We start from the raw sequence: 24296 nt of genomic DNA on the forward strand, positions 1-24296 counted from the left end.
TGAGAGTTCCTTTATTCATGTGCAGGGCACAGCACTGTCCTGGGAGCTGGTAATACAGCAAGGAAGAGGACAGGCCTTTTACTACCTGACAGAAAACAGGAAAAGTAGAAGTTCTAACAGGCATTGTCCGGTCGGTGTTGTTTGATGGAACTGAGCTTTCCTCTGACCATTCCTATTTACCTCTTTCTAAGTTGTCTTTGCAAATAGATTTTCCAAGTTTTCTTTTCGTGGAAAAGTCTGCTATGAGCCAAAGATGTAATTTCATTATCTTGGTTTAAATTCAATTTATACTAAAGTAAATGATGAACTTGCCATATTTGAAGTTTGGAAAGTTTGGAGGTGAGTGGAAATTAACAAATTCCTGCAACTCTTGTCTCCCCTGAAATAGGGCAGATCTACCCATCTGGAAAGCAATTTCAGTTGTCAAAACGTCGGCCTTATTCATGGTTTTTGGATCTTGACAACCATCACAATTTGGTGAGTAGCTCCTACCTGCCTGGCAGGAAGTTATATTTAGTATTGTGTGAAACTTTATTTTCCAGTTTCAGACATACCCAACCCTTGCTGTTGAGTTCCAGTACTCACACTTCCAAATAAAGAGAGTTTCTGGAATTCTCCTATGGCTGATAGATGCTTTGACAAAGGTTCTCACTGAATCCAGAATAACCCGACACCAGCTAGGCTTCCACTGCTCAGAGACAGTCTATTGTTGTTTGGCCAAATTAAACAATTTTATTCATTGTCTTTCGTTGGCTTGTCTGCCGGTCTATCTAACCAGTGTCCAAAATGAGACTTTTGGCATTTAAAAATCACATTATCAAATTTAAAAGAAAGAATTGAAGAGTTTTGAAGTGAGACTCCATCCATGTTTACTCAGTTGTGTCACTGAAATATGCAGACCAGTGCCTCACAATTATATTTGAAAATCTGATGTAGTCCTGGCATTCAATCCTAATGATAGATTTGTGTTAGAATTCAGAATTTGTTCCCATACTTTCCTTCCTTGTAGATGTGCTTTGTTCCTAAATATTCTTGAGTAGTCTAAGATGTCACAATGCTAATTAAGTCCCAGCTTCTTCTCCTCTTCCAATCTACCCCGTTTCTTAATAGCTGTGTAACCTTGGAAAAAGTAATCAACATTTCTGACCTTCACATCCCTCATCTGCAATACAAAAATAGTAAATTATCTGCTGCGTCTGTCTCCAGAAACTGTTGTGAAGAATGAATGAGATTACAGATAACTTTTCCAAAACATGCATTTAATGCAAATCTTGGGTAGAGTAGGTACTCAATAAATGTAGGATGGTGGAATGGATAAATGGGTGAATGGATGAGAGAAATATATAAAGGAAAACATTTTATACACTGTAAAGTAGTGCTCATTTTTAAAAAGCTAAACTATGAGACTTGTCAAAGCCCTTTGTATTCACAGTGATTTTTCATGAAGGGAATTCCAGGTGAAGCATTTCCTGGGACTGCACTTCCTAGAACACATGTTAGCTAACCGTGATAAGGCCAGTCAGTGACTGTAACAAACTGTTGAGTGGGATTTGCCTGTTGCTCCAGAATTATGACTGAGACTCAGAGCTCTAAGGAATCATTAGGTATCCAAAACATCTGGATAGAGCCACAAGTAATCACAGGCAGAAATCTCCCTTGGGGGGTTATTAAGAGGTATTCATGTAGTTCTCCGTGTTGCCACTGTCACCCCAGATCCCCACCTACCTCCCATATCAATCAGTGTGAAAAAGACACTTTGAGCGAGTGGTAAAAGAAGGAGGAAATTTGTCAGAGTCATGAGTTGTTGGACTAGTAGAACGTACACTAAAGTCTTCTTATACTTTTCTGAAACCAAGAGAAGGGAGTGGATCCAAGGGAACCACTCATAAATATTGTATGTCTGCTTAGGCTGCTCACCCTGAACTGGTGTCTACCTGTGCAGGTGAGAAGAAATGAGAGAGTGACAGGACGACAGAGAAAGCATCCTCCACCCCCACCGTTTAGTGAGGATGTGAGAAGCCCCACAGGGCAAATGAGAACAAAGAAGGGAGTCCCTTGAGTAGCCACCAAGGATGGTGGGCTAGAGCTAGAAGGCCACAGCATCAAAGGCTACAAGGTATATAGCCAATGGGGGACCTGAGAGACTTAAGAGATGGACTGGTATGTCTTACCTTAGGCAACTGTGGAAGAGCTGACAGGCCTCAAGAAGAGATCACATAGGCTCTGCCGAACATTTGGATTCTGCTTAGCACAGGCCAGGAAGAACGGTAGATGTTCCCAAAGAGGCAGAGACGCCAACAGCTAAGAAACATTTATGTTCTTCTCACATACCTCCAAGTCCCCGTGCAGGCCCTGTAGGTGGAGCTACAGGGAGGAGGAGGTAATGCTTAAACGGCCTTTGATCATTACAAGTGAGAACATAAATCTATTGCAACTTCCCAATATCATGCCCAGGGTTAAGGGGTGCAAAAATGTAAGGTAAGCTCTTTTGATATTTAAAAATAAAGGGCAGCTATAGAATGGGCTGCCTGAAAAAGAAGTGAGCTTCCTTTCTATGGTAGTATGTAGACAAAAGATACAGAATCAGATTGTGGATATGTTGCCAAAGTTGAATGACTTGGGTATCCCAAATGGTCAGTGATGGATCCTGCTTTTAACTCCCATCTCTCCCCAGATCCCATATTTTTAATCACTCTGCTTCCCAGGGGGCACTAGGATGCCCGAGCAAGAGTCACATATCTGGATAATTCAAGCATTAGAAAGCATCTTTATCCTTCAATGAAAGCTGTCCTCCTTGGAATTCTCACTGTGCATGCTTCTTTTGAACTCTATATACTACAGGCTAAACTGACTAATAGCAAATACTGTCAATGGCCTGTCTTAAATGGAGAAATCTAAACATGTCTGTGTAGCAATTGTAAAATCGGAAAGGAAAATCAGCAACCTTAAAATCATCAGCCATTTTATCCTTGGACAAGCGCTTTCTACTGGAATGTTAAAACATCAACTTTCAAGCTGTTAGGCTATGTCAGATCTTCGGGGTGCAGTGTTTTAAATCCGAGGTTGGCAAATTTTCCCCGTCAAGAGTCAGATAGTAAGTATTTGGGGTTCTGTGGGCTGTACAGTCCCTGTTGCACCTACTCAAAAGCCATATTAGTGCAAAAGCAGCTGTAAGCAATACATAAATTAAATAGTGGAGCTGTGCTCTAATAACACTTTTATTTACAAAAGCAGGTGGCATATTGGATTTGACCCATGGGCTATAGTTCTCTGACCCCTGCACTAGAGAATCTTGCTGCTGGAATGTTTAAAGGAAATGTCATTGGACTTTTTTTTTTTTTTTTTGTGGTACGCGGGCCTCTCACTGTTGTGGCCTCTCCCGTTGCGGAGCACAGACTCCGGATGCGCAGGCTCAGCGGCCATGGCTCACGGGCCCAGCCGCTCCGCGGCATGTGGGATCCTCCCGGACCAGGGCACGAACCCGTGTCCCCTGCATCGGCAGGCGGATTCTCAACCACTGCGCCACCAGGGAAGCCCATGTCATTGGACTTTTACCACCGTTATAAAAAAATTTATGTTTGTTATGGAAAAACATTGCAATATAGAAAAACAGAAAAATTGTTAGCATACTCAGATAATCACTATTAAGGCAGTATATTTTCTTTCAGTTATTAATAAGTTGTTTTATAGTCTGCAAACCTGCTATTTAAACAATTTTATATTCTGCTTTTATCCTTAACATGACAGTGTAAGCTTTTAATATGTTATTTTTAACTTTTTATTGGCATTATTTTCAATAGCTGTCTAATATTTCATTGAATAAATATGCCAAAGTAGAAACTACATAAGCAACTATTTCTCTTCTGTTAACTATTTAGGTTGTTTCCCATTGTTTACTTTTGGAAAAAATACTACAGAGACACATTTATATATATTTCCCCTGTATTTTAAGTATTTCCATAGGTTACACCTTAAGAAATGGAATTACTGGGTAGAGGTTTTGAACACGTGAAGGCTCTTATTATATATTTGCTAAATGACTTCCTAAGGGGTCATTTTTATCTGCTTTCCCAACAGTAACATATAACCAAGCTTATTTTAATGAATACTTAGCATCACTCGGGCTTATCACTGAGTTAAAAAAATATTGTGTTGCATCATGTTTAAAAAAAGGTATCTTTGCTTTAATTTATATTTTTGTTAGGCCTTTTCCCATGTTTATTGTTCATTTTTTACTTTCCTTCTTGTGACTTGTATATTCACAGTCGGATTGTTTTCTAGCATGGTGATTAATGTCAGGTACAAACATAAGGTAAGAGATAGTTTCATAATAAAAATAAGGCCTAAGAATTGTTCCATGCTTATTACCATGTGCCAGTTATACATAATCGTGTTTGTGTGAGTAGTTTTATTTCAACTTCACAGTAACACTATACGCCTGCTATCTGAGCCTTTTACCATAGGAATATCAGCCTACATTATCCCGTACGCACTGAGTGGCGCATAAAACAAAGTTCAAAGAATGGATTTCGTTTGCATTTGCCCTGCACGCATTTCTGTTTAGCCCCCAATAACACTAGCCTGCATTTATTAAGCACTTATATCCAGGGAATTGTGCAAGATATTTTACCTGTATTATCTCAGTTAAATGTCACAATAACTCCATAATGTGGTTATTGTTCTTCTTGTTTTACCAATAAAGAAGCCAAGCTTCTGGGAAATGAAATAGTTTTTCTTAGTCAATATGACCTGTAAGTTGTATAGGTGGGAACCCAGGTGTGCCAGCTGGCAAAGCCCATCATTAAACACTGCTGCTGGGAGCCCTCTGTCTTCTCCCCCAGCTCCCCAGGTTTTGGGTTTTTGGCACTGTGTTCTTCTTAATCTCTTTCTTATACTTTTGTTTGGGGATCCTAGTAAATGCCTCTTGGGGCTTGTTGGGCTCCAGCTTCTAAAATGACTCCTTTTTGCTCTGCCATCTAGTTTTGCCACAAATATGCATATCACACACAGGTTCACAATATCAGATGACAAACATTTTGTTCCAGACTGCTTTCCAGGATAGGAGAGCCTGGGCTTCAAGCAGCAAGGCCCTTTTATGTGGAACTCAATTTTTAATGTCTGAGTTCTTTCACTGAAGGAGTTCTGGATTTTTTTTAACTTCTTCATTAAATACCACCTTCCTGTTGGTGTGCAGTATTCTTTCTTCTTATTTACATAAATAAGGTGGACCCAGATTTTAAGTTTACCATCACTAGGGCTTATTGTTAAAAGAAAAAAAATCTGTGTTGAATTATGTAAAAAAATGGTATTGTTTTAATTTACAGATCACATTACACAATTTTAATAAGGTTGGCATTCTGTTTTACATGTTTCAGGGACTTCATAGTCAAATCTGTTCTTTCTCTATGCAAATAAGCTTCAAACAAATGGTATTGCAAATCCCTACCCTTCGTATCTCCTCTCATGTTCTTCTTAATTTCCTTTTGGACCAGGTAAGGAACCGCATATTTGAATATCATTTATGACTTAGGTTTTAAATGTGGTTGTGGTTTGTACTTAGAAAAACTGCCTGATACTGGAAAGGTACATTTTTGCAGTTTGTGTTTACCTACAAGTTCAAAGAGGCTGTTTCTTGTTTCAGTCTAGTCTCTTTTCAGAGTCTGGGTCATATTGAACTGGTGCCTGTTCCACATCTGAAATGGGGGGGGCGGGTAGCGGAAGGTAAATGACTTGGGTTTCCCCAAAGGTCAGTGATGGGTCCCTCATCTGACTCTCCTCTCTCCTTGGATCCCGTGTTTTCAACCACTCAGCCCGGACTACAAGGTGCAAAGAGCTCTGCACTTACCCAGCTCCTCTGGCTATTTCTCCACAATATGCCCTTTAAACATTTGTCCAGCCCCTGATTTAATACCATCCAAGGGGGATCAAGGTGCCTGAGCGACACCATCCCGTGTCCATATAAGTCAAGGGCTAGGAATCATCCCTATCTTTCAGTGAAAGCTGTCCCCTCTATAGTTCTCACTCTTGGGTGTTTCTTTTGAACTCTACATGCTGCCAAGATAAATTGACTATTATCAAATATTGTCAATGGCCTGTCTCAAACAGAGAAATCTAGAGGTGTTTGTGTAGAAGTTGTGAAATTGAGGCAGAAAAATAACCACCTTAAAATCACCATTTCATCATTTGACAGGCACTTTCTAGTGGAATGGTGAAGTGTTTCTCTAGATTGAGTGCCATAAACGGTCAAGCTGTTGGTTTACATCATGGCCCAATCTAGACTAGAGTGAGGTCTCCCTAGGCTTCAGCACTGTTAGGTCTGTGTCCCCAAGTCCATCTTCCTGGACCAATCCTGGGCATTCTGAGAAGGGATCTCTTCCTGGATCAGGAGTACTATTCCCAGTGTATCTGCAACATAATAACATCTACCTAGAATGGAGAGAGCCTCCCAGGCAGTGAGATTATCATATGCAAAGGCAGTGAGATTACACAGTGTTACCTCATTTTTGTAACAACACTGTAAAAGATACCCTGCATTTATCTCAAGTTCTGGGAGCCAGGAACGGGGGCCATAGAGCACACCATGATTTTAAATACAAGAATTGGTAGAACATTTGAGGCAAATCACTGCTTCACCCATGTGACTTTGCTTTGCAATTCCAAATCATTTATGATCCTTCCACATACACACAATTTTTCTGATGGTGGAGAACAGCAGAAATTTCGCTAGACTTAGAACTGAATGCCTCTAGGTTTGAGTCTTACTTGTGCCTCGTACAAGTCTCATCTACTTGGGAAAAGCCTATAATCTGTTTAAACCTTGGTTTCCTCTTGGGGATAATACATGACTGGCAGAATATTTGTGAGGCTTCAACGTGCTAAAGTGTGTGAATATTCAGAGCATAGGACTTAGAACGTAAAGTATATTCATAGTATGTCCTGCCTGCCTGTCGTTTCCTTTTCTCCTCCCCTCGCTTCTTTCTCTCTTTTCTTCATTTTTAGCCCTTCCATATGTCTTCCATGCAAAGTCTAGTTATTAGTGAAATCCACCATTTTCTACCAAGCACAGCCTTGCTTTGGAAAGCTAACATGAATCCTGTGATGTGGTAAAGTTGTTGTTATGGGTTAGGGACAGGCAAAATGCAGAATGGAAAGTAAATAGAAATGTCCTTTGAGATTATGAACATGCAGTGACATTTTTGAAGCCCAAGCAGTTGTGAGTTTCCTTTGCAGATTTATAGTCCAGTTCTCACCAGCGTACTCAGCGACCTCTGTCCCTGCCTTCTCCCCCTCATTCGTGTGACTCTTGCTTCTTCTAAAGCACTAGTTCTCAAAATGTGATCCCTGGAAGAGCGGTATCAGCGTCACCTGGGAACTTATCAGAGATGCGGATTCAGGGGCCCCACCCCAGACCTACTAGGTCAGAAATTCCGGGAGCGGGGCCAGCCATCTATGTGGTAAAGTGCCTCCAAGTGAGTCTGGCGAACACCGCTGCCCTTCACCAGCGCGGCTCAGGTTTTCCCTCCTGCGCCAGGGTGGGAAAGGCAGCGCAGGAACTTGACTCGGGATTGTCAAAGCTTTTCACACAGGTCTCACACCATGGGAGTTACAGGTTAGCTAACTAAATTCACTCCCCCAGGCTCTCACTCTGACACGGGTGAAGGATGTTGCTTCATCTGACGTGAATCTGCAAATGTTTCTCTAATAAATAAATGCTTTTGAAGTATCTGAGTTAAATAAACATTTGCAATGAACCCAAACTTTTTCACTTGGCCTCTTTCATCGAGTCCCTATCAAAATCTTCTCTTGGACAGTGCTCAAAGGAGATTATGAAGACAAGACAGGCTTATAACTCCTGTTTCCCAGGTCACAGGATTCATGTGCTATGAGAACCACACAGCTGCCTATTTTCATAGCTATCACCCTTTTCCCAAAGCATTTACAGCAAACATTTCTTCTTCAAAGCAAATGGATATAGGCCATTTTAATGCCCACAACTGTCCTGTAATGTATCAGAAATTTTTATGTATAAATCAGAAAATCAAAATTAACATTGGTTACTATAGAAGATGCTGGTGATTTCCTATTCCACACCCCCAAACGCACCACCGAGCTCACCTGAAGCTGACAACTTCTCACTCCAGGTACTTTTCCATTCACAGACAAGGCAGCCTTAAAGTGCCAGGGGCAATTCTCAAACAGTGAGAGAAAAGAATCAGTGGATAAATATCCCAGCTGCCCTGTCTCTTGGCAGGACAATTCTGAGCTGCATTTTACAGGATTACTGAGATGGTCTCCAGAAGGACTGAGCGCCAGAGGCACACAGTGGTAATGGCTCATTTTGACACTCTTTATTGCTTTGTCTTCCTTCTCCCATCTCACTTTACCCATTCCCACTGTTATTTGGGATCAAGTTCCAAATAAGCTCATTGCTCCAAGTTTTTGTTATAAGATCTGTTTCAGGAACTCATAAGAAGACAGTTGGGTGATTTGATCAAGGTTGTACGTATAGTCAAGGCAGACTAGGTCCATTCTTTTTCTTCTATATTTCAAAGAAAGAGCATGATCTTAGTGTTGAGTTTAGTACTTAACTCTGTTTTTGCCAGCATCCCCCTAGAGCCTAGCATTGTGCAAATATTGAATACATAAGAAGTGATTGACACTTATTTGGTAAATCAGTAGTTATTGGATTCTTACACTCCCCCAACCCACAAGGTTTTGTATAGTAAGTTACTTTCACAGTACACTTTTCATAAATCCTATTAGTATAGATTTTCCCAACACCTAAATAGCAAAGGCAAGAACATAATGCCTGATATGGCATAAGTTCTTAATTTGTTGAATAATGAGTAGGTCATGTAGTACATTTTAGAATAGGATATAAGGGCCTAAAATTTGGAATCCCATCAAAGGTCACATCACTGGTTATTAATAACGCAGGCAGGACTAATGGCCCAGTCCCTTCAGGCTTTATCTAGTACTTTGCCTGTTCCATCTCATAATGCCCATTAAGGCCCAATGTTTTTCTAATATTTTTTAATCACTGGAAGAAAAATTATATCATTTAGAGCAATCTATTATTATGGGTACTATTCAAAGAATGTAATTATCCAGAACAAATTTAGAAAAAGCTAGTTTGAGTTTTTGGACAAATGAGGTTTTTTGGCAGCTGAATGTGAAAGGTGTAGTGACTGATACAATGAGCACTTTGGCTGGATTGTGACCAGAGCACAACTCCAAACAAGAATCTTCTGGAAACTATAGTAATCTCCAAGCTACACCATTCTGAAATGATGGCAGTGTCTTACGACACTCTTTTATCTATCAGTCAATAAGCATGTTTTGGACATAGGTTATGTGCAGAGCCCTAGGCGAGGTGCTACTCAAAAAATAGGTATGATGAGTCTTTTCCAACAAGGAGATGATAAATTACCTTATATCCATTTCTTGCCATCTTCTACCACCACCCCAAATACAAGCCATCACCCTAATGTAAGACACTAACTATGTTATGTATGTAATTGAAACAGCTCCTGACCTGATGTTTGTCTTACATTTTTGGTAAATACCCTTTATCCAAGATATGGAACTTCTCTGTTGTGTTTTTTAAGTTTGTCATGAATGAATATTGAAACATCAAATAATTATTCTCCATCTATTAAGATAATCATGGGATTTTTTCCTTTAATCTATTAATATGATAAACTATTTTAATTAATTTTCTAATGTTAAACCAACCTTGATTTCCCTGAGGGGGAAAAAAAAACAAGTTCATCATGATATCTTCCTATTTTTATATATTACTGGATTAGGTTGGCTGATAATTCGTTTAGGTTTTGCGCTATGTTCATGAGTGACACAGCTTGTAAGTTTCCTTTATTCTTTTAGTTTTCTCAGGTGTCGTTATCAAGATTATTCTGGCCTCATAAAATGGTTTTAGAAGTATTCTTTCTTTTTATGTTCTGAAGAATGTATTTAAGATTAGAAGTATTTGTTCCTTGAATATTTGGTAAAACTTATCCAGATAACCATTGGACCTGATGTTTTCTTTGTAATGAGATTTTAGACTACTGGTTTGATTTCTTTAATGTTTATAGAAATAATTAAGTTTTCTACTTATTGGGTAAGGTTTTATAAGTTTTGTAGGAATCTGGCTTTTTATCTATGCATTTATCGGGATGTATTATAGGGTTTTTAATCTATGCATATTTTAAGGATGTGTCTATTTTATCTAGACTGTAATGTTCATTAATATACAGTTGTTCTTAATATTCCCATTCTTTTAAATCTCTTCAATAACTGCATTTGTATCCCCCTGTCTTAGTCCATTAGGGTTCCTATAACAAAATACCACAGGCTGAGTAGCTTTTTAAAAAGTGACATTTATGTCTCATAGTTTTTGAGGCTGGAAGTTTGAGATCAGGGTGCCACCAAGGTCAGGTGAGGGCCCTCTTCTTGATCACAGATTTCTCATTGTATCTCCGTGTGGTGGAAGGGACAAGGGAGCTCTCTGGGGCCTCTTTTGTAAGGGCACTAATCTCAATTATAAGCGTTCTGCCCTCATGACCTGATCACTTCAAAGGCCCCACTTTTTAATGCCATCAGCTTGGGAATTAGGATTTCAACATATGAATTTGAGGGGACACATACATTCAGACCTTAGCATCCCCTTTTCACTTTTTGACCAATTTTGCTAGGCATTTGTTCATTTTATTAGTTTTTTTAAAAAATGACCCACTTTTGACTTTGTTAAGCCTTGCTATTATATACATATTTCCTAATTTAGTGTGCCAAATATTTCCTAGGGAGTAACCTAGGGATCTACATCTGTGCAAAGAGTGAGGAAAGAAGCAGAACTGGGCAGAGGGAGACACTGAGAAGCAATTTCAGCTTCGTCAGAGACTCCACCGACCCCACGGGGATCTCTGGAGCTAAAATGGCCCTGCAGAGGTGTCCTACATTGGGCCAAAATGGCTGGGTCTATGTACTCTGCTTTAATCAGTCATTGGATGTGGGCTGCCCCAAGGAGTATGACCTTGGATGAGGCACCTCTCTTCAGCTTAGGCAATCATAGGAGATGATACCTGTATTCAGTCAGCTAGCAACATTCCCAGGAAATGTATCTTTCCTTGAAGCATCACTTCATCAACACGTCTTTATTATTTTCTTCCTTTACTTTTTACATTTTCTTTCTAACCTCTTGAATTAGATATCTACCTTATTAATTGTCTACTCTTCCTCTTTTCTAATATAAGCATTTGGGCTGAAGTTTCCTCTAAATGCTGCGTTAGCTGCATCCAACAAGTTTTGGTGTGTAGTATCTTTATTAGTTCTATTTATGAGTTAATTAAGTGGGTTTCTAAATTTCCACACATAAGTGATTTATAGTTTTTATTATTTCCTATTTAATAGAATTTTCAGTAGGTCTTCTAGCTTATAGCTAAATTGACAATTTTGAAATGGAAACCTATTCACATCAATTCAAGGATTAAAAACCCTTAAAGGGCTCCCCATTGCCTACAAAATAAAGTCTAAAGTAATTAATGTAACTTAAAGGCTCTTCCTGGTATGATTTATGCTTACTTCTCTCCCACCCCTTCTGCACTTTCTTGTTGTTATTTAGCCCATTTTCTTTAATTTTCTCCACGTGGGTATGGTCTTGGCTACTGCCCGCCCCCCTCCGCCCCACAGATCATGCCCTCTTTTACCTAACTTAACCTTTAAGTGTAATCTTTATATTTCCACCTTTTGAAATTACTCTTAGCAGTCCTGCATAGATTAGATACTTTCCCTATGTGTTTCCATCGTTCTCCCCACCCCTCAGCCCTAACCTCCTGTATTTAAATTGTTTATCCAATGGGCCATATATTTTATTAGACTTTAAACTTCAGGAGGACAAAAATCATGCATATCTAATTCTCTACTGCACTTCTAATTCATTACCTGCTATATGTAGGTATTCAGTAATTATTTATCAAATAATAGTGATGATAACCATCAATTATTAGATAATTACTATTTTTCTAGAAATTATGTAGAGATTAGTGTGGTCAGCAGGATATTGGCCTCCCATAATATCCATGTTTAGAACCTATGACTATATTGTGTCACATGGCAAGGGAGCATTAAGGTTGCAGATGGAATTAAAGCTGTTAATCAGTTGACTTGAATAGGAAGATAATCTTGGATTATCTGGGTGGATCCATAGGGTTCTTATAAGTGAAAGAGGGAGGCAGAAGAGGCAGTGTCCAAGGGCTACAGCTTGAGAAAGACTCAACCAGCCATTCCTGGCTTTGAAGATGGAAGGGGGCCATAAACCAAGGAATGTAGGCAGCCTTTAGAAACTGGAAAAGGCAAATAACTCAATTGTCTCCTAAGACTTCAAAAAAAAAGCATCACTGTCAACATCTTAGTTTTTGCCCAGTAAGACCATTTCAGATTTTCAACCTTCAGAACTAGAAAATAAGAACATACGTAGTAGCAGAATGCTTAGCAGAATTGTGCCTTAAATTTATGTGGAAAACAAAACTTGTAAATAATTAACTTGGAAATTTAGCTGATCAAGTTTCCAAGCAAGATGTTGAAAGTGCAGCTTGGTTTCATCTTGCTGCTCATAATAAAATGTGAAAAAAAAAAAAGAGAGAGATAGATTGCAGGAAGACTGTTAAGCAAATAGTTTCCAGGACTTGATGATTTGGGACATTCTCAGACTATCTACTTACGTAAGAGACCTTATGGAATGATCTAGTAGGTGGAAGAGTAATACAGAAAAATTAAATTATTGTGTAAAACTGACATAAGAATATTAAACTTCAAGAGAGTCCAAGTAGATGGGTTGAAGGGGCCCAGAAAGATGAGAATTGTGGAGATTAAGATAGACAAAATAGATTAAGCAAAACAGCGGGAAGCTGTGGACTGAGGAGAAATAGTAGCCAGCATCAAGTTCCCTAGAGCTGGAATGACCCAGAGACAGATAAATTGAGGTGTCTAAGAGCCAAATTAAGTTGCTTGTTGTGGTGACCTGTGAGATGTTTCCTGCTTCTATTTCTATTGCTTCAAAACTTCAGTTAAATCTGTTGAAAGGGAGGAGCATTTAAATTCTACAGGACCAAAAAGAGACATCACTAGAAAGAGGTAAGACACAGAGCAGAAGAAAAAAAAATTACAGAAAATGGCATAATCACCTCCTGATGGTCTAAGAAATAGTTGGGGAAGGGTTAGGATGGAGAGAACTTTGGGTTTCCATCTCTGTGAGAATCAAGTCTCGATTTTATTTAAGGCAGTAAAGGACACAGAGACCTCAGTAACCTGAAATGTTGGCACCTGCCATCTGGATCCACTAAGAAAATCTGGATCCACTAAGAAAATCACATCAGAAATGAACATTTTATCTTATTTGCTTCACCATCAAGAAAAATAAAATAACAATGGTGCCATTTGGAATGCTCCATTCCCACGTCTCATTACTTTTCCATGTAGGAGCTTAATCTCAGGACCCTCTCCAAGTGGGAAGAAGGAAACTAATGCAATCCAGAAATAGTGCAACATGACATAAACAAGTAAATTGTTCAGTGGCTCTGGTCTTGACATTTGCTGCAATGACTTCACTCTACTCCAAGGTTACTGAAGACTTCAGCTGAGATGTCTCATTCAAAACCATGTAGTTAGAGAACTAGTTGTCCATACTAAGTGTTCTAATTCCTGGTATAGCCAGAAAAGTGCTTTCCAGTACCAATACAGAGCTAATTGTGCCAAAATTGAACATCATCATCAATTATGTGACTTTTACATTGGTCATCCATTATTTTCCGTAGCACTGAAAAGTTTATTTTGCTTCATGTGGTGCATTTTAGAGAGGAATGAAATTTAAATTCCTCCAAAAGTTTGTTTCAGTCAGTATGTCTCTTTCTCTCTCCCTCTTTATATCTCTCTAAAATGTAAAGCAATAGCATAAAGGAGATGTTTGCAGCAAGAAGACATTGTCTCACCATTTTAATGCTACTATCCTTGTTTATTTGTATATCAATGTTTGAATTTAACCCCATTTTACATATTTTCAACATATTATATGATTTGCTATTTTCTCTTAATGTTGTGTTGTAAACATCTCATGCTTCCATAGCCTGCATGATTATTATTCTTAAACTACATAGTTTACCATAATTGGTAAGCTACTTAGGATCTTCAGTTTGTGCTATTACATATAATGCTACAACACACAATTTAATGCTCTTATTGTTTCTTTGCTGTAGAATAATCTCCTTAGCATGCATTGATTGGGATACAATAGTTGGTTCATTACTTTAATGTATCTTTTAAACTCATATCAACTACTGTTCTTGATTTCAAGACTCAGATATTAAAACAAACAAAAAAACACACTCTCCTCTTGCTTCCTGGCATACGCACCTTGAAATGATACTGGGTTTGCCAGTCTTATTGCTTAATGCCAATAACAATGGTAACTTTTTAATATGTTATACTCAATTCAGAGGATACGATTCCTTCAACATATGGAACACTACTTTATCCAGCATCTTTCTTTTCTGATCTTTACTTTTAAGATGCAATTTGGAATGGTTGGTGTTTATCTTTGCTGATTTGATTAGTTGTTGTGGTTAGTAGTGACGTTCCTGTAGAATTCATATCATTTCCAAAATGACTGTGTATTTGCATCTACTATTGTGAAACTCACATACCAAAATGCTACAGAAAAACAGCTGTCACTAATGGAGACCTTTTTAAGCTCTACTCTAGGAAATAGGATGTTTGGTGACTGCAAAGATACATTAAAGCTGAAGTCATGTTTTCAGCTCTGTCAGTTGTCTGAGATATATTTGTTGTCCAGAGTTACATCAACTTGGATAAGTAATCAGTTATCATCCTTTGATGGCTCTGACTAAGCTTAGAGAGATCAAGCAGTAAGACTACATATGGAGGAATAGTTACTAAGAGACTGGAATGAGGCCTTCTGTGCAAACATAATGAAGTACAAGATCATTGGAAAGGGCCAGTTGTTTATCCTTTTTCTGTAGAATTTTAAAAGTTGACATCAAATTCATAATGATTAAACACATCCTCTGTAGTCCTCTCAGCAACAGATTTCCCAGACAGTCTCATCCTTGTATCTGTTCCCAGGAGACCTAGCACTACTTAAATTACTCTTGATTTAACTTGTCCCTTTTATTCACTGTAAGCTATCTGAGGGTACAGAGTTTGTATTTTTTTTAAAATTTGGGCCATATATGTGCCTTAGCACATAGCAAACCCTAGAAATAACTGTTGAATGTATGAATGAGAAGTTGGCCTATATCAGTGGCAGGATCTACCTTTATGGATAACATCATGAACTCTGTATTTTCAAAATGAGTTTGATAGCCACCCAGGCTACAACTTTCTAATCTTTCCAAGTTAAAAACCAAAAATAGAGCAGATGCTTCCAGCAAATTCCTACTGGACCCAACGACCTGTTGATAACAACTGTAAACTGAAAACAAACTAGAACGAAACAAAACAACAATGACATGAAGACACTGGAGAGTAAATGAACATAGGCTAATTCTGTAGGGTAAATAAAACTTGGAGAAAGGAACGGCATGGGGTGAGTTATCTACTTTTTATGGCTTTTAGCTTTGATGGAAGACTGAATCAGTGCCACATAGGGTAGTTAACACTCCAGTGGAAAATATGTAGTATTTCTGATGATGGCAGAATTCAGGGAAACCAAGGCCATTAAAAAGTGACTGGTTGAAGGATTTCTGGAAACAAGAGAGCTGGAGAAAAGGAGTCCACAATTTTAGCTGAGGGATGAACAATTCCAGTGTTAGGCAGACTAAAACAACATAGCTAAAGAACTGAACTGAACAGAACTGCTACTCAAGAGACAACCTTTGCAGTTTGAGTCCAACTAAGTTAATTTCTACTTAAAACATCAAAACTTTTGGAGGAATATAACAGAGTTCAAGATACAATCCAATATTATTACTTGATGTATTTTTTAGAAATAGGAAAATATTCTCATTTTCAAGAAAAAGACTATGGAGACCAAACCCCAGATAACCCCACTGCCAGAATTCTAAGTAAATGGACTTTAAAGCAGATATTACAACTATGTTCAGTGAAGTAAAAGAAAATATGGTCATATGAATGAAAATATTGGAAATCTCAGTAAAGAAATAGAAACCAGAAAAAAGAAACAAAAATATGCTAGAAATTTTAAAAATAATTGAAATAAAATTTTTAGTGGATGAGCTTAACAGCAACATGAAGATAAAAGAAAAAAGTCTTTCTCTTTTTTGAAGATAGATTAATAGAAATTATCCAGTCTGAAAGAACCCTGTGGGTCCATATCAGAAGGTCTAACCTGTATGTAATTGGAGTCAGACAAAAGGAAATGAAGAATGACACAGAAATTTTATTTTTTTTAAATTGCTAAAAATTCCTCAATTTCATGAGACTTAAATCTCCTGATTTATGAAGCTCAGTAAAGCCCAAACAAAATAAATACAAAGAAAACACATAGGCACATTATAAGTAAACCACTGAACACCAAAGATAAAGATAAATATATAAAGCAGCTAGAGAAAAAATGACACATTGCTTATAGAGGGACAACAATTTAAATGACAGCTGACTTCTCATCAGAAACTATGGAGGTCAAAAGACAAAACAAAAACAAAAACAAAACATGATCTTTAAAGTGTTGGAAAAAAAAACTGTCAACACAAAATTCTATATCCAGTAAATATATCCTTCAAGAAAAAGTTATATAAAGACATTTTCAGAAAAAGAAAAGCTAAGAAAATTTGTTGTCAGCGCTCAAACTATAACAAAGGCTAGAATAATTCCTTTATACTAAAGGAAATAAGAGAGGGAGATTCAGATCTCCAGGAACAAATCAAAAGTAACAGAAATTGTAAATATCTGTGTAAATATAAAAAATAATGTCTCTATTTCTTTAAAGTGCATATGATTGGTTTACAACAAAACTTATAACATTGTCTTGTGTGATTTATAATATATAGAGACATTATAAATATATGACAACTGTGGTGGAAAAAAATGGATTTGCATGGTTGTTCCTGTTCTACATTTTGTACAAAATGTAACAATATGGATTCTAAATATATTATAAAAACTAAGAATATATATATTTGTAATTCCTAGACCAGCCGCTAAAAATTTATACAAAAAGGTGTGAAATGACTCTAGCAAGTAATATGTAAAAGAGGAGTACAGTATCATTACAAGGCAAGATCTACTAGGGAAGAGATTTTTTTCTATTGCTTTATTCCTGCAACAGTGCCTGGCACAAGGTTGATGTGCTCTCTCTTGCTCACTCTCCCTCTCCCTCTCTCTCTCTCTCTCTCTCTCTCTCTCTCTCTCTCTCTCTATATATATATATATATATATATATATATATATATATATATTAGATTAATTTGTGCTTTTATTTGCCAGTATAACTACAGTGGTCTTCAAACGTTTTTGATCTAAAAAGTACATTTTACATCACAATCCAACACACACATACATAATATGTACACATACATAAAAGTGAAACGAAAGTTTTGCCAAAAACATCTACCCTGAGTGTTAATTCTTTTTTTTTTAAACTTTTTTTTTTAACCAAGGATGAACTGCATTAACACATCATCATCACCAAAGTCCCAGTTCATCTTAGGGTTCACTTTAACAAACTTAATAGTGTTGCATGTTCTATGGGTATGATGTATGATGACATAAAATCATTATAATGTCATTCAAAATATTTTCACCTCTCATAAAAGTTTCTGTACTCTGTGTATTCATCTCCCCTCTCCCCTCAAACTCCTGGAAGCCATTGATCTTTTTATTGTCTCCATAGTTTTGCCTTTTTCAGAATGGCATATAGCTGGAATCGATTTTTCTTTTTTTTACCTTGAAGAGAGAGGTTCAAAGCCTTTATGTCTATAAGACCACTCATGACCCACTCATGCATGGACCAGACAGGCTCTAGGTGGCAAACTTCCCCACTAAATACTGTAGCTTTCCTTCCAAAAATAAATAAATAAAGGAATTTATCATGCCCCTGTTAATGCTATTAATGGCCCCTTAGGTACTTTTTTCTTCTTCTTTATCTCTTTTATAGGTTTTCAGGAAAACAAAGATTTGTAGGAAGTGTAACATTGCTATTGATTATTTTCTGTGGTGGAGTGGGGTGATAGAAAGATGTATGGATATGATGAAAGTCAGTATTATACAGTAGTTAGAAGCATAGTCCTGAAATCAGACTACCTCAGCAAGATTCTTGGTACTACCACTTATTAACTGTGTGTCTTGAGGCATATTAATTATTGTCTCATTGATTTATTATGTATACAATGAGGACAATAGCACCTATATATCAGAAAGTTGTCAATAGGATTCAATTGGAAGATTCCAATAAAGTGCTTTGTATTGTTCACAGAGCACAGTAAGTACTCAGTAAATTCTATGTTTTCCCCTAAGATTACAAGTTTTCTGTAATGCATTAATTTACTTTTAGCGTGAACAAATGTTTTTAACCATTATGTTGTTCTATTTCTTGAAAACTCTGTCATGATTGTGTGGAAAATCTAAAAGAATTGACCAATAAAACCCCCACTCTTATAGCTAATAAATGATTATATAAAGGGTACAGGATACAAGGTTAATATGCAAAAGTCAATCTTCCTATATACCATTGTGAAAAAGTGGAATTTGAAATTAAAAACACATTATAATTTACATTAGCACCCCCCAAAAATGAAATACTTAGGTACAAATCTAACAATATATGTACAAGATCTATATGAGGAAAATGACAAAACTCTGATGAGAGCTACCAAAGAAAAAAATAAATAAGTGAAGGAATATTCCACGTTCATGGGTAGGAAGACTCAATATGTCAAGGTGTAGTTCTTCCCAAACTGAGCTATATATTTAAAGAAATTCCAGTTTAAATGCCAGCAAATTATTTTGTGTATATCAGCAAATTGATTCCAAAGTTTATATGGAGAGGCAAAAACCCAGGGTAGCCAACTAAATATTGAAGGAGAAGAACAGAGACAGAGGACTGATACTATCTGACTTCAGGACTTACTATAAAGCTACAGTAGTGAAAAAAGTGTGGTATTGGTGAAATAGATCAATGTATCAGAATGAGAACCCCAGAATAGACCCACATATATATAGTCAACTGATCTTTGACAAGGGATAAGAGACAATACAATGGAGTAAAGATACTCTTTTCAACTAATCGTTCTGGAACAAATTAACATCTACATCAAATAAACAAATAAATGTAATCTAGACACAGACCTTATATATACTTCAAGAAATTAACTCAAAATGGATCACAGACCTAAATCTAAAATTCAAAATTATAAAAGTACTAGAAGATAGATAGATTCGCTCAGACTGCTAGAACAAAACACTGTAGATTTAAAAGACAGTTATTTATCATAGTTCTGGAGGCTGGATTGTCCATGACTAGCGACCAGCATATTCACTTCCTGGAGATGGTCCTCTTCCTGGCTTGCAGAAAGCTGCCTTCTTGCTGTTTGCTCACATGGTAGAGAGAGAAAGGGAGATATGGTCTCTTTTCTTCTTATAAGGACACTAATCCTGTCATAGGAGCCCCAACTCTCATTACCTGATCTAAACTTAATTAACTGCCAAAGGCCGAACCTCCAAATATATTAGGGGTTAGGGCTTCAATATACAAATTTTTCAGGGGAAAGAAGCATTCAGTCCATGCAACATAGGAGAAAACCTAATTGACCTTGGGTATTTAGATGACTTTCTAGATACAACACCAAAGGAATGATCTATGAAAGAAATAAATGATAAGCTAGAATTCACTGAAATTCAAAACTTCTGCTCTATGAAAGACAGCGTCAAGATAATGAGAAGACACAGACTGGGAGAAAATACTTGCAAAAGACACATCGATAAGTGACTGTTATCCAGAATATATAAAAAGCTTCTAAAATTCAATAATAGGAAAATAAAAACCAAATTTTAAAATGGGCTAAACATCTTAATAGACAACTCACCAAAGAAGATATACAGATGACAAGGAAGCATATGAAAAGATGCTTGACATCATATATCATTAGGGAATTGCAAATTAAAACAACAATGAGATAATACTACATATCTCTTAGAATGGCTGAAACACAAAACACTGGCAGCCTCAAATGCTGGCAAAGATGTGGGACCACAAGAACTCTCCTTCATTTCTGGTGGGAATGCAGTATCATGCAGCTACTCTGTTTTTATTTTATTTTATTTTTGGTGGCACGCGGGCCTCTCACTGCTGTGGCCTCTCCCGTTGCGGAGCACAGGCTCCGGACGCGCAGGCTCAGCGGCCATGGCTCACGGGCCCAGCCGCTCCGCAGCATGTGGGATCTTCCCGGACCGGGGCACGAACCCGTGTCCCCTGCATCCGCAGGCGGATTCTCAACCACTGCGCCACCAGGGAAGCCCCATGCAGCTACTCTGAAAGATAGTTTGTCAGTTTCTTACATAACTACCTGTACTCTTACCATACAATCCAGCAATGGTTCTCCTTAATATTTACCTAAAAGAATTGAACACTTATATCCACACAAAAACACTCAGCTGTTTATAGCAGCTTTATTTATCATTGCCAAAACTTGGAAGCAACCAAGATGTACTTCAGTCGGTAAATGGGTAAATAAACTGTGATATATCCAGGCAATGGAATATTATTCAGAGCTAAAAGTAAATGAGTTATCGAGCCATGAGAAGACATGGAGGAACCTTAAATGTACATTGCTAAGCAAAAAGCCAATCTGAAAAGTCTACATACTGAATGATTACAATTAAATTACATTCTGGAAAAGGCAAAACTATGGAGACAATATAAAGATCAGTAGTTGCCATGGGTTAACAGGGAGGGAAGGATGAACAGTCAGAGTGTAGCGGGTTTATAGAGCAGTGAAACTATTCTCTATGAAATTACAATAATGGGTACATTTCCTTATATAGTTGTCAAAACTCATGAAATATACAATACCAAGAGTGAACCTCTCATCTAAACTATGGGCTTTGGGTGGTAATGATGGGTCATTGTAGGGTTATGGCTTTTAACAAGTGCACTGCTGTGGTGAGACCTGCTGACAGCGGGGGAGCTGTGCACATGTGGGGACAGTGGGGACATGAGAACTAAATTTTGCCGTGAACCTAATACTGCTCTAAAAAGTAAAGTATTAATTTTAAAACTCCTTTGTTTCAGAAGGAAAAAAAAAAAAAGCTTTGGGTCTTGCCTTCTACAAAAAGACAAAGTATTCAGAGATACCAAAGATGTGTAAATTTGAGAACAGAGGGATTGTGAGTTCTGGCGGTTAGGTTATGAATTTACATATTTATTGATGACTTTTAGAGAAACTAATACTATGGAATGTCAATTACTTCTAGTCACTAGACCGTCAGAGTATACTTGTTTGGATGTCTTGTCAGTGGTTCTCAAAGTGTGGTCCTGAACCAGCCATGTCAGCATCACCCAGGAACTTCTTAGAAATGCAAATTATCAGGCCTTATTTCAGATCTTTTAAAGCAGAAACTTTGGGGATTGGGCCCAGCTATCAGTGTTTTAAATCCCTCCAGGTGATACTAGTGTACTTGCCAAAGTTTAAGAACTACTGACTTAAGATGTGGAACTGCTGCATTCAGCCAAGTGTATCCATCCATTAGGGACTATGGTTGCATGCAACAGAAACTGTCTTAGGCTGACTTAGGTAAAAAGATAAAAATAAAAGTAAAATATTATACTGGAAGTAGACCTATTGGTAATTTCCAGATCAAAGAAAGAGAGAAACAACCAGACCTCTGGAAAAGTAACCAAGGACACAGAATCTTACAAGGGGTGTTTTAAATATGATGATCTTTCAGCTGCCTTCTGTACAAATATGACTTCACTAGAGTCCAGAATGTTAGAATAGAGAATCCAAATGGCAGAGAAAGGAGAGGTATGTCCGTACCTAGTAGCAGTTCCAGGGAGATGGGTGGTAGGGAATTAAAATCCCCGATTTCAGCTGCAGGAAGGTGCTGTGACACAGTACAAGGTACATAGGCTTTGGTGTTGGACATGTCCGGATTTGAGTCCCAACTCTGCTGCTTATTAACATTGGTACTTTGGAGAAATTACTTAACATGTCTGAGCATCAGTTACAAGATGAGCTAGGTTGACATGAGGATTAGAGAAAATGCAGACAAAGTACCTGGCACATAGTAGGTAGTAACTTCCATTTGGTACTGTCACCAATCTTTGAATCATCGACTATTGTTTATTTCACTTCCCACAGTTTTGGGGAGGGTTCCTTGCATACTGCCAGTGTACTTCCCTAAGTGTTACCCAATGGTACCCTAGGGGTCAGAACAGGCTAATACTCTTCCTAACATGTTCTGTACTTCCAGAGATTAAAGACAGCTGGAGAGGATTTATCTGAAGGTGAGGGAAAGTAATCTTTAAACTGAAGTCATTAGGAGCGGGCCTACCTGTTGTATTCTAGCAAGGGGAATGAGTCACCATTTCCCTGCCAACATGTGTGTGTAAATACAGGGCAGGGTTAAGCAACTCCCTGTTCTTTCCTTATTCTCTATGCCATAGCAGCAGCTTGTGAAAATGGTGAAAAATGCAATGATTGCATGATCTAATTCAGGCCTGGTACTTCAAGTGGGAAACATGTGTGGGCCTCTCTCTTTCATACACACACTCAGAGCCTAGAGCAATCAGCAGGGATTTTTGAAACAGGTCCTTGTAGAAATGGATCCAGGGCCCTACACCTACTCATTACATAACTTGAGGTTAAGGAAACAAAGCCCTGTGGATGGGTGTGCCTGGGTATGCAAGCCAGAGAGATACACACAAGATACCAGAGCCCTACCCTATCCTTACTAAGCAGAAAAAGAAAGCCAGAAATGACCTCTTTTATCCTGGATGGCTGGAATGTTCTCTTCTTAGGAGGGTCTGGCGGGAGAAGGGAAGAGATTAACCTCTGTGAGCACCTACTGTATATTAGAGAACAGGCTGGATGATTTTGCTAAGGTTTTCTCAATCTTCACAAGAGTTCCCATTTTCTGGGCTGAGTATTATGAGTTCAAACTATCCTCAAATTAGGGAGGAGAAACTGAAGCTCAGAAAAGTGAAATCAAATTACTGGTGAATGGCAGGGGCAAGCTCACAGTGATATCTGTGTGGCCGCAGGTCCACATTTTAGCTCAACATCTTGCTGGTGTTGGAAAGAAACAGGGCCAGGCCTCAAGTCCTGTTTGGCCTTGTCCCAGTGAGATAGTGTGAGACGAGAGTCAGATTGCTATTGACCCTCGCTTGATAGGCATCCACAGCCCACCAGGAATGAGTTTGCCTTCAGTTGTATCTTTTTGGAGCAAGAAAAAGTGTGCACCACCCCTAGTAGCTGAAAAGTAGAAGGGACTATACACTTGGTACAAAGAGATAAACACTGGAGCTTCATAAGCTCACCTTCATCTTTGCACGGGATTCTCAGTGAGAAAGAACACAATAGACTCAAAAGTCTAAGACTTTTGCCGTGTTATCCAGATACAATAAGTTTTTTTCTTATTGTTTATTTTAAATTCTTGACAGTGTGATGATCATGAGAAGATAATTTGTCCTTTGAGGTCCAATTAAGCCAAAGAATGGATGGTTCATATTTTAAAATATTTTTTTCTGCCTTCATGCACTTATTTGTTCACTGAAACACAAATATTTATTGATAGATTATTATAGGTCGGGCATTATGCTCTTGGCAGACATGGCAGAGATCAGTAAGGCATAAGCCTCTCCTTTAGAGACTCTTAGTCTAGTAGTGAAAACCACAAGGCCTGGACAATGATACAGATACATGCAGGGCACTGGGAGAACCCAGAGAGCGGGCTCCACCAGGAGGAGAAGCAGACAGTTCTAGTAAGAAGCTGAAAGGCAGGGGACACCCCTGCTGGAGACCCCGGGAGAGGTAGGGAAGGACGGCGCCGCAGCGGAAGGGCCACCGGGCACAAAGTTAAGGGGCTTGACAGAGCTGTAGTCTGTGGAAAACAGCAAGTAATCCAAACTTTGGGACAGTGAAGCTTGAGGCATATATAAAAGGAAGTGAAGATGGAGAAATAAGTAGCCGGATTAGGAAGGAGGTTACAGATTTGCCCAGGATCGCAGTTGGCCAAGTGTTAGATGTGGGACACCAGTCTTCTGCCTTCGATTATGGGAAACTGTCAACTATACAAACTAACTCTTTGATAAATGTGATCCCTGTCCT

The 24296-nt window shown here is 38.2% G+C and overlaps 1 long non-coding RNA gene across 1 annotated transcript in view; it reads left to right on the forward strand.

The window, feature by feature from the left end:
- Positions 1-388: 388 nt before the first annotated feature.
- LOC136792859 (uncharacterized) overlaps positions 389-24296 on the forward strand; it is a 223927-nt gene continuing 200019 nt past the window's right edge. Inside the window, exon 1 of the long non-coding RNA XR_010837394.1 lies at positions 389-477. This is a non-coding gene — a long non-coding RNA (uncharacterized lncRNA). The remainder of the gene's footprint in view (positions 478-24296) is intronic.

Source organism: Kogia breviceps, chromosome 17, assembly GCF_026419965.1.
Source record: "Kogia breviceps isolate mKogBre1 chromosome 17, mKogBre1 haplotype 1, whole genome shotgun sequence".
Taxonomy (NCBI): domain Eukaryota; kingdom Metazoa; phylum Chordata; class Mammalia; order Artiodactyla; family Physeteridae; genus Kogia; species Kogia breviceps.